Genomic DNA, 10,285 nt, shown 5'->3' with positions numbered 1-10,285 from the left:
TATGTCGACGCAGTCGTGACTACGGTGCGAGTCGAGTAGTCGAGGTCGTCGCTGCAACACGTCGATGTTGTGGCATGAGATGAAGTTGAGCGGAGTAGTCAAAATCTTCCAGCTTTCTGGTGTCGATACGCCGAAGGGTAGATTGTGCCACAAGGTGGGAGTCGAATTCCAGTAACTCGGAAGGCTCTAGACCCTTCCAGTACACGAAATGACCTTGCGGCGTAGATTGTATGTTCGAACCCGGATGATTAACCTAAAATGACTCGGAGTAATCATCGGGATGCGAGTGGTTGTCGAGAACTGAGGCCTCCCGACGAGCGGTGGCGCCCCCGTCCTCGAGTCCTCCTCGGCCTGGAATTGTAGTTGATGGGTACTCTTTGTTTGAGTCAGAGTCGTAGTCAAGAATAGGGAGCTCCCGACGCGCGTTGGCTCCCTTGTCTCGAATCTTGTAGAGGTGATCCAAGTCCTCCTCCAAGTCGCGTTGAAAATGGACATTTTTTCAATCTGCCTGGGCAGATCGGGGAGCGGCAACTCATTGAGGCTACTGCTTCGAGTCGCTGCAGAGGTCTCCGGCTTCCTAGAGTCAGCTAGGTGGCTTTTGAAGCCACCCAGGCCATTGGCGATGCCGATCCAAGAGCCAAAGACAAAGATTGTGCCCTCATCAAGCATGGTGCTAGTGAAGCTGAGAGATACCATCGAGTTCTCCAGTGGATGCTCGATGAACACCCCTATCTGGTGCGCCAGCTGTCGGTGTTTTACCGCCACGCCCACCGAGGGATACCCTCGAGGTGGTGAGTTTGTAGGTAGGGTGTCGCCGAGATCAGAAACTCGGAGGTGCAAGGAACACAAGGTTTAGATAGGTTCGAGCCGTCGAGAGTGTAATACCCTACATCCTGTGTGGTTTGTATTGCCTTTGATGATGATCGGATGATCTCCTAGGTTATTCCCCTGGGTGATTCCCCCCTTGGAGGGGTCCTGCCCGCCCTTATATAGTCTGGGGGGACAAGTTACATGGAAGTCCTAATCGGATACATGCCCTAGAGTCCTACCCGAGTACTTTTCTGGTAGTTCCGTACTGTATCCGACTAGTTTTACTACTGTAGGAGCAGTTCTACTAGGCTATGAGTAGTTACAACCAGTGTAGGGCGTGGGCCATGTCCCACCCCATATCCTGTAAGATGTAGGCCATGTGCACAATTTCATGTACCCGGGTCTGACAGGGGGCGACTGCAAATGGTGCTTGAGATCTTGCAACGCCTGCTTTGCCTCCTCGGTCTAGTGGAACTAGACGTGGCGCTTAAGCAATGCAATTTGAAGAAGGGTAGTCCCCGTTCTCCAAGTCGGGAGATGAATCTGTTCAAGGGTACCATGCAGCCTATGAGCTTCTGGACATCCTTAATAGTCCGTGGAGCATCCATGGCTGTGATGGCGGTGATCTTCTCCGGGTTTGCTTCAATTCCTCGGTGACTAACAATGAAACCGAGTAGTTTTCCTTATGGCACGCCAAAGACGCATTTCGCCAGGTTAAACTTCTATCGAAACTTCTGCAAGCTGTTGAATGTTTTCTCGAGATCAGTGATGAACTCTTCGTGGGATATGGTCTTGATGACCATGTCATCCACGTAAGCTTCAACGTTGCGATGTAGTTGTTCCGCGAGGCACAGTTGGATGGCCTGTTGATAGGTGGCTCCTGCGTACTTCAACCCGAATGATATTGTAGTGTATGTGTATGCTCCAAACGGGGTGATGAACGCCGTTTTGATCTGATCTTCTTCCTTGAGAGCTATCCGATGGTAGCCCGAGTAGCAGTCGAGGAAGGAGAGCAGGACGCAGCCAGCCGTAGAGTCGATGACTTGGTCGATGCGTGGGAGAGCGAAGGGGTCCTTCGGGCAGTGTTTGTTAAGATTAGCATAATCCACACGCATCCTCCATTCATTATTATTCTTTTTCAAGACTAGTACAGGGTTAGCTAACCACTCAGGGTGGTACATTTCTTTAATAAAACAAGCTGCGAGTAGTTTTGCTAGCTCCTTCTTGATAGCCTCCCTTTTGTCGGGGACAAAACGTCATAGTCGTTGCTTCTTTGGAGTGGCTTTAGGGTCAACTTTTAGTCAATACTTGATCAACTCCTTAGGCACCCCTGGTTTATCTGCTGGTTTCCACACGAATATGTCTCGGTTAGCCCTAAGGAAGCTGACAAGCGTCATTTCCTATTTATCACCTAAGCCCCCCCGATCAAAGCAGTCTTGGACGGGTCGCCTTCTTGCAGCTAGATGACCTTGATGCTGATGTTGCTAGGGTTGGGTTTAACCCTCGACTGGCTAGGCCGCTGGCTAGAGATCTCCATCTCTATGTTGGTCAGCTTCTGCACGGCCGCGAGTACTTCTACAGATGGCTCTAGCACACGTGATGTTGTGGCATATTCGATTGCCTCCTGCTCGCAGTCGTACAACTTCTTCATGTCACCACGGAGCGTTAGTACACCTATCTTGCCTGGCATCTTGAGTAGCAGGTAGATATAGTAGTAGCTTGGCCTGTGCCGGTCTGCCAAGGATGGCATGATATGACGAGTCGAAGTCAGCCACCTCAAACTTGATGTACTCGGTATGGTAGTTATCTTTCGTCCCAAAGGTAACTGGCAGGACCACTAAGCGGAGTAGTGTAGCCGCGTTTCCCGGGACGATACCATAGAAAGGAGCTCTGCTGGGGGTGAGCATCTTGGAGATGTCCAGGCCCATCTTCTTCAGAGTACTCGCGAAGAGTAGGTTGCAGCCGCTCCCGCCATCGATGAGTACTCGGGTCAGCTGTGAGCCCGCCATGATAGGATCTAGAATGAGCGAAAATTTTCCCAGCTTGGAGAAGCTGGTCCATTGATTGTCCCTGGAGAAGGAGATCGGGACCTCATTGTATCTCAGAGACTTTTGCGTGGCTGGCTCTACAGAGAGGATTACGCGCAAGGCGAACTTCTACGTGCGCTTGGAGGGAAATCTACCGTCTCCGCCGAAGATGACGTTGACAACATTCTTCGGATCCTGAAATCCTTGAGCCCCCGACTTGTCACCCTCCTTGTCATCCTCCTGGTTCTTTCGCTTTCCTGCTTAAGGGAGGGGTGGGACATTGAGTGACTTGCGGAGGCTGCCGCACTCGAAGAGTGTGTGTCGCGACTTCGGGTGCATCGTGCATTATTTGTGCAAGATTTTCTCAAATTGTGTGTCATTGTTCCCCGCCTTTTTGCCATGCTGATTGCACTCAACAGCCGCGACTTTTTGGTCTGACTTGCGCTTTCGGGGGTTTCCCGAGTGGTTCCGCTGGCTCTTATCGAAGTGATCGTTGCAATTGCTTTGGTTGTCGCTGTTGCACTTGGGGAAACGGTCATTCTCCTCGTCCTCCTGGTCAGCCCACTATGCTATCATGTCAGGTAGTTCCACGGTAGTAGTCGGGCGATTGCGTCCGAAGTTATGGTAAGTGTGCTTTGAGAAGAGCGCATTCTGAAAGCAGCGGATAACGTTCCATGCGAGCTTGTCGACCAGCAGAGCTCACCATTCCCATCGATTTGCAACGCCGGACAGGGAGGTGCCCTCCAGCCCGGTGTCGTCCGGAGGCACGTCCTCGTCGCCACAGTCGCCAAACGAGACGGCGTCGGGGCGCAGCACCCGCGGGGGAGGGAAGAAGAGGCCGCCGGCGCGGGTCGGCGGCGAGAAGCTCCCATCGTACCGCGGCGTGCGGATGCGGGCGTGGGGGAGTGGGTGTCAGAGATCCGGGAGCCGCGCAAGAAGTCGCGCATCTAGCTCGGCACGTTCCCGACGCCCGAGATGGCGGCGCGCGCGCACGACGCCGCCGCGCTCGTCGTCAAGGGCCCCGCCGCCGTGCTCAACTTCCCGGAGATGGCCACGGTGCTGCCGCGCCCGGCCTCGGCCTCGCCGAGCCCTCACTGCTGGCAGCTGCTAGTGCTGGGTCGTTTGCCGCCGCCGCGACCTCGGCGGGAGAGCAGCAGGACGAGGAGCTCGATGCGATCGTCGAGCTCCCGCGGCGCGACGACGACGTTCGGGGCTGCGTCGTCGTTCGCGTTCCACGACGCTGCGCAGGCGTCGTGGTGCGACCCGATGTGGATCGACGACGACGCCGGCTACGTGGCGGCGGCGGGAGCACACGGCGACCTGCGCGGGTTCGATGGCGACCACGGCTGTGTGACCTGGGCCCAATCGGTTGGTGCCATGTGTGGAACTTGTAGCTGCTGGTCGGTTTGCTAATCACAGTTGACCAGTTTGTAATCAGCTCTAATCTCTCCATTTCCTTTCTTGTCCCCTTTTTTTCTCTCTGAATCTGTAGATGGAGAATTGCAAGTTGTTATTTCTCAAAAAAGCTGCAACTTGCTTGGGTTGTTGAATAGTTTTCTGTCTTTTTTGGACGTCCTCGCTTCTCTCTTTGCTGTTGCAACTTTCTATATATTCCGAAAAAAGCTCCCACTTTGGTAGTAGCCCGGTTTAGGGCTCCTTGGGAGGAAAAAAAATTTAGCCCATACTTTAGCCATTTTGCTCTACCTGCTCGGATCCCTTTGGCAAAAAAAGCTAAAAGTGCAGGGCTAAAATTTTGCCATGGTATCCAAACATGCTCTTTATCTCCTGAATTTTTCACTGTCCCTATTAATGGGACGCTGTTATCATTGGCCAAATATTACTTGAATTTATTGACCTAAGAATAAAAGGGAAGATCTAGCCATCTTTTAACAAATTTATTTGGATTCAGAGTTGAGGACTTAAGGTGAAGATTATATTATTCCTCTCTCGTATGCAGTCTAACCTAATTCAAACCCAACCCGATCCGGAAGACAACCTCCAAAACTTTCCAATATCACCTCCACTCTAGCCCGTTGCTCAATTAATGAAATTGTTATCATCATCCTTCTTCATTTGGTAAGGTGCCTTCACCCACATCCACCTATGCCACTAGATCAACGCTTGTCGCCTACCTTTAGCTCCATCTAATTCCAATCCTCTGCTACTGCTAGCCCGGCCGGCTTCCCCACCTTGTTTCACTCTATGTTCAGAAATCCCAATCCCAAAACCCTAACATTTCTAGAGGACAATCGCATCTCCAAACCCTAACATTTCAAGAGAGGACAATGCCAACCTCGCCGGAGAAGACATGATGCCCCATCCCCCCCCCCCCACCCCCACACCCCCACCTGAATAAAAAGTATCGGCCATCCCTCTTTAATCCAATTAGTTGAATTGGGGGTGACCACTTCCTGTTTCATAAAAGAAAGATTAATTGGTTGAACTTAATTTCAAAATAAGGGTATATTTAAAAAACAATGCAAGTTCAATTAATTGAACTGAGTAACCGCGTATCCTTAAAATCGATGCTTTATTTTTCTCTCCTCATGAAGCATCCTTTTGGATAGAGGTGCAAATTGGTGACCATTAGGTGCGCCTCCAACACTCTTTAGTTCAACTATTTGTGCTACTTTTCTAAAATTGAGATCCAACTTTAGAAAATAGCATAAATATTTAAACTAAAGAAAGTTGAAGGTGCACTTAAGAGTCACCAATTTGCATCCCTACTTTTGGACAATGCAGCACGCGCTCGAATGGTAAAGTTAAGCATTGATGATTCTAGTTTCCTCAACGCTCAATAACTAAAATATAAATTTCCTTCGGCTGGCAGGCTGCTCCTCCCTTAAGCTTGCCTGTTGGCGGTGAGAAGGAAAGAAATGTTACTGCTTCTTTAAAATTTTCAAAATATAGCTAGTTTAGTGCTCCATTCTTCCTTTGTGTGCGTGAAAGGCTGTCTGAATGTACTGCTGGTACAAGTGCCGTGCACATCCCTTGGTGAATATGCGTTCCACACGGATCGGCCCATTTAGTATCTGTTTGGATCACCCCGATTAAAAATTAGTGATATTTGGATACTAATTAGGAGTACTAAATATAGACTAATATAAAACTAATTGCATAGATGGAGGCTAATTCACGAGATGAATCCATTAAACCTAATCAGTCCATGTTATGCTACAGTAAACATATGCTAATGATGGATTAATTAGGCTTAATAATTCGCCTCGTGAATTAGCCTTCATTTATGCAATTGGTTTGTAATTAGCCTATGTTTAATAGGCATAATAGGTATTTTCATCCCTAAACTTTCGCCCAAGGTCCAATTTGATCCTTCAACTATCAAAACGGTCATTTTGATCCTCGAACTTTCTTTTTAGCCTCAATTTCATCTCTTGTCCTATGTGGCATATCATATTGTCGTGCCATGTCATTGCAAAGTCCTCCAAGATGAACAAACACATGTGAATTGATCCTATTTATACCCCTTCCCCCTCATTTCTTCTTTACTAGGCTAGGCAGCCTATACATGAGTAAAGACACAAGATAGTCATGCAACTACATTGTAGAATAATATTTGATTTCAGCTTACGTATTTCTTCTTGTGCACTTTGTTAACTGTCAAACATGTTACTTTTTTGCTATACCAATAAAATGTTGGTCTATCCGTAAGTAAAATCACATGGCTGATCCTCTTTTATGCATATAAAATGGATCCACTACATCGTAGGATTGGTTACAAGTAGACTTTAATAGAATGTCAACAAAATAGGTTCAAAGTGACATATGCTGTAGAAGGCACGTTGGAAATATATGTACAAAGCAACCATGAAACTCTAATGACTTTTTGCTGACATGGTACGATAACATGGCAATGCCACGTAGGATGAGGGATCAAATTGAGCCTAAACGAAAAGTTTGAGAATCAAAATGATCGTTTTGATAATTGAGCGATCAAATTGAGCCCCGGGAGAAAATTCAAAGGATGAAAATGACTATTTCTCCTATTTAATACTTATAATTGATATCCAAACATCCGATATGATGAGATTAAAATCTAATCATCTGAATTTAAACTGGTCCTTAATTTGTAAGCCACGCGTACATATGACAGGAACAATCTCTGTATTACTGTATATCTATCAGTTGCAATCGAATTAGTGAAAAGACGGAAACGACACAAGGTTGTGAAAAGATTCCAAATAAAGTGCAAGCGTCGGGTCAGAAGCATCAGAACCATTCCAAATAAAGTGCAAGCGTCGGGCCAGAAGCATCAGAACCATTCGACAGGCACTCACAAATATGGATGCGACGGGGTTGCACGGCGCTACGAGACAATCATGCACCATCCATTACTCCACACCAAGTACGGCTGCTTCTTAGAGCAGGGAAAGGAAAGGTATAAGAAACTGCTTGAGCATATCTTTTCTCAATATTAATACTTTATTGGAGAAGGAGAGACCACCGGAGATGCTCTAAACTGGCAGCATTTATCATCAAAGATCGTTATTACTGTAAACTAATTAAACACATCATTCCCAGCATTGTTGCTGACGTCATTGTGCCGTAGTCGTTACGCACGCACCACGATCGAGCGAGAGCTGCGATGCATCCAGCGTGACGTACTACAAGGACGAACCGTCGCCATCGATCTTGATAGGGATCCCGATCGATTGGCTCGGGTGCGAGCTAGCTAGCTAGAATAGTAAAGCACGCAGATGCCACTGGTGATACAATCTGATGGAGTACAGAGCCGGGAAGAATGCAGGCATCCAGGCCGACAGGTTCAACGTCAGAATCAATGGAGAAACGGACGTTGTTCTTCACGAGTTCTCGTTTGGCTCGATCGATCGCAGCTTCTTCAGATCAACTGAGAAACAGTTCTTTTATTTACTTTTTATTTCTGGTAGTGGTAGAATATGGGAAATGTTTCTTATTTCCGTAAGAGATACAGTTTAGACAATTCCGACCGAACAGGGTCTTAATAACTTTACTTGATCATGATCGATCGACTCAGGCAATTACAATTGTAATTTGAAATCATGATTTCAGGCAATGTGCTCTTTCGATCTGCGCGCATGTGTCCATGTTGTGTGGGTTCATGACAGTAGGTGCAAGTTGAGTGCATAGTCATTAACTCTTTACCTGTCCCTTTCTCTCGTAGAAAATCATATAAAGGTGTGTTTGGATGTCGATATTAGAGAGCTTGATATTGAATTTGGTTCGATACCAATTCATTCATGGATTGAAATGACTACAATTCAAAATTCTATTGTTTGGATGGCCATTGCATTCCCTTTGAAATCATTAGAAGCAGTCAAATCAATTCATGTTTGGATGTGCAAAAGGAAGACCTCCTCCACCAGCCGCCCCACTACTCAGTCAAGCCCAAACTCGACGTGCCGCTCATCCTTGAGCTTCTGCCGCCCCCATGGAGAAAGGGGAGGGCGCCGCGGCCCGCCGTCATAGGGAGGCAGTGGGAGGTGCCACGGCCCGCCGGTGGAGGGAAGGGGAGGGCGCCGTGGCCCGCCGGCGTAGGGAGCTGGAGGGGGAGGACGGCGCGCCTCATCGGCAGAGGGAGAGAGGGCGGCGTGGACTCACCGACAGAGGGAGGAGAGGGCAGCGTGGCCTCACCGGCCGATGAAGTAGAGGGTGGCGTGGCTCACTGGCGGAGGGAGGGGGAGGATGGCATGACCTCGCCGGTGGAGGGGGGGGGGAGAGGAGGGCGGCGGCGCAGCTCACGCGGAAGGAAGGGATGCGACGGACAGGAAGAACTAATACCAGCGAATACGGAGAGGTCTGGCTCGGCATTGAGGATGACGGGGAGAGGGTGAGATGAATACCGGTTAATATTGGTGTTGATTTTTAATTGTAAATTTCAGAACATCCAAACAGTCGGCATTTGAAGCTGCCAATACCAATTTCGAATTATAAGCCTTAGTATCTACATCCAAACGCAGTGTAAGTGGAATGAATATCCCTACACAACGGTAGGATGCATGGCCGAAATCTAAAGCGTGATATTTGGCACCATCTTAAAAAGATATTTGACTTAGTACAAAGCTAAAGTGGATTGTAATTTAGAATAAAGTGAGTATCTTACTACTATATATACTTCAATCCAACTATATCTACACTGTATAATATATAACAGTGATCGCCGTCCATGCTCTAAGTATTTTCACTTTTTGTTTAAGAAGTTCCATTGCAATTGAAGGTTGTTAGTTGGTTTTTGTTTGATTTTATTAATGAATAATGTGCATGCCGCTAGCTATATATGGAAACTGACAGTCCTTGTGAGCTGTCGAGTACTCGGGCATTGTGGACGATGTTCTTGTGTCTTTGCTTGGAGGGGACAGAGATGCCTACACGCGCGTGCCTAATTATTATGGTTCCTTCTAGTTGTCAAATACATCTTAACGGCGGCTGGATTCTTACCATCACGCCTCACATCATAGCCGCATGAACATAGTAGACGCCACAGTGGCAGCTCCAAAATCTCAGAATAAGAAAGTACAATCCAGCGTTGAATATGCTAAAGTAGACATGGCTGCAAAATTTCACGGCCACGGTCTCGATCCAGAGCGTTAGATGCTGGTGGGGCCGGAAGGCAGCCTCCTGCTTTCAGTCGGCCATGCGCGAAGAGTGGCTCGCAGCGGAGCCGTCGAGCCGCAGGAGGAGCAGCACGTGTGAATACGTGGCAGCCGCCCTTGGTTGTCCACAAGGCAAAAGCGGACCAATCAGAGAGTCAGAAATGGCTCCATGAATGGGTTCTCTCGCAAACAAAGATACACGCCCCACGAATGGCTTTCCAAGGAGTGTTGAAAAGTGCAATACAGGGTCCCTTTGTAGGAGGTAAAATTAAGTGTTAAACTTTAACGCATATTAACACTCATGCATGTGCTAAATTTTTGAGTTTTGACTAAAGTTTAACAAATAAAAAACTACGTTAGTACTTCCGTTTGGATAAACTAATGCTAAAATTTAGCACTTTTATCTATTAGCATTTGGATCTGATCCAAATGAGACCTAAGTGTGCGCTATGCAGTAGTATCATCAATTCATCGTTACCCTTCATCAAAAGGGCATGTATGTCGTGTATCGATCATCTCCATCTGCCAATCCAAAAGTGCGCTAACTTTTGAAAAGCATTTGGCAAACATATACAGCAGACTCATCTGCTGAAAGGAACTTTGATAATCGTCGGTGAAATTGCAGACAACCGATCGAAACCAAAAGGACTAAAGATGGCACCTGTTTTTCATACCGGACGGAAAGGGTCTGGATTCAGCTTGAGAGGGGTAATAAGCTTCGAGTAACTGGTCGAGTAATCATTTATGTCAACAGTTTGACGTTTGTATGTGTCATAAAAGTTTCGTGAAAATTTTGCAGGAATGAATACACAGGTCGGCTGCATTCTGCAGCAGTAAATAAAAGAACTTCCGTCCAAG

At 47.5% G+C, this 10,285-nt stretch overlaps 1 pseudogene; it reads left to right on the top strand.

The window, feature by feature from the left end:
• Positions 1-622: 622 nt before the first annotated feature.
• On the top strand, positions 623-4,295 carry LOC112895294 (annotated as a pseudogene).
• The last annotated feature ends 5,990 nt before the right edge of the window (positions 4,296-10,285 follow it).

The sequence above is a fragment of the Panicum hallii genome, chromosome 1 (genome assembly GCF_002211085.1).
Source record: "Panicum hallii strain FIL2 chromosome 1, PHallii_v3.1, whole genome shotgun sequence".
Classification (NCBI taxonomy): domain Eukaryota; kingdom Viridiplantae; phylum Streptophyta; class Magnoliopsida; order Poales; family Poaceae; genus Panicum; species Panicum hallii.
The sequence above is the reverse complement of the archived record's forward strand: the minus strand, read 5'-3'. Positions and strand labels throughout refer to the sequence as shown.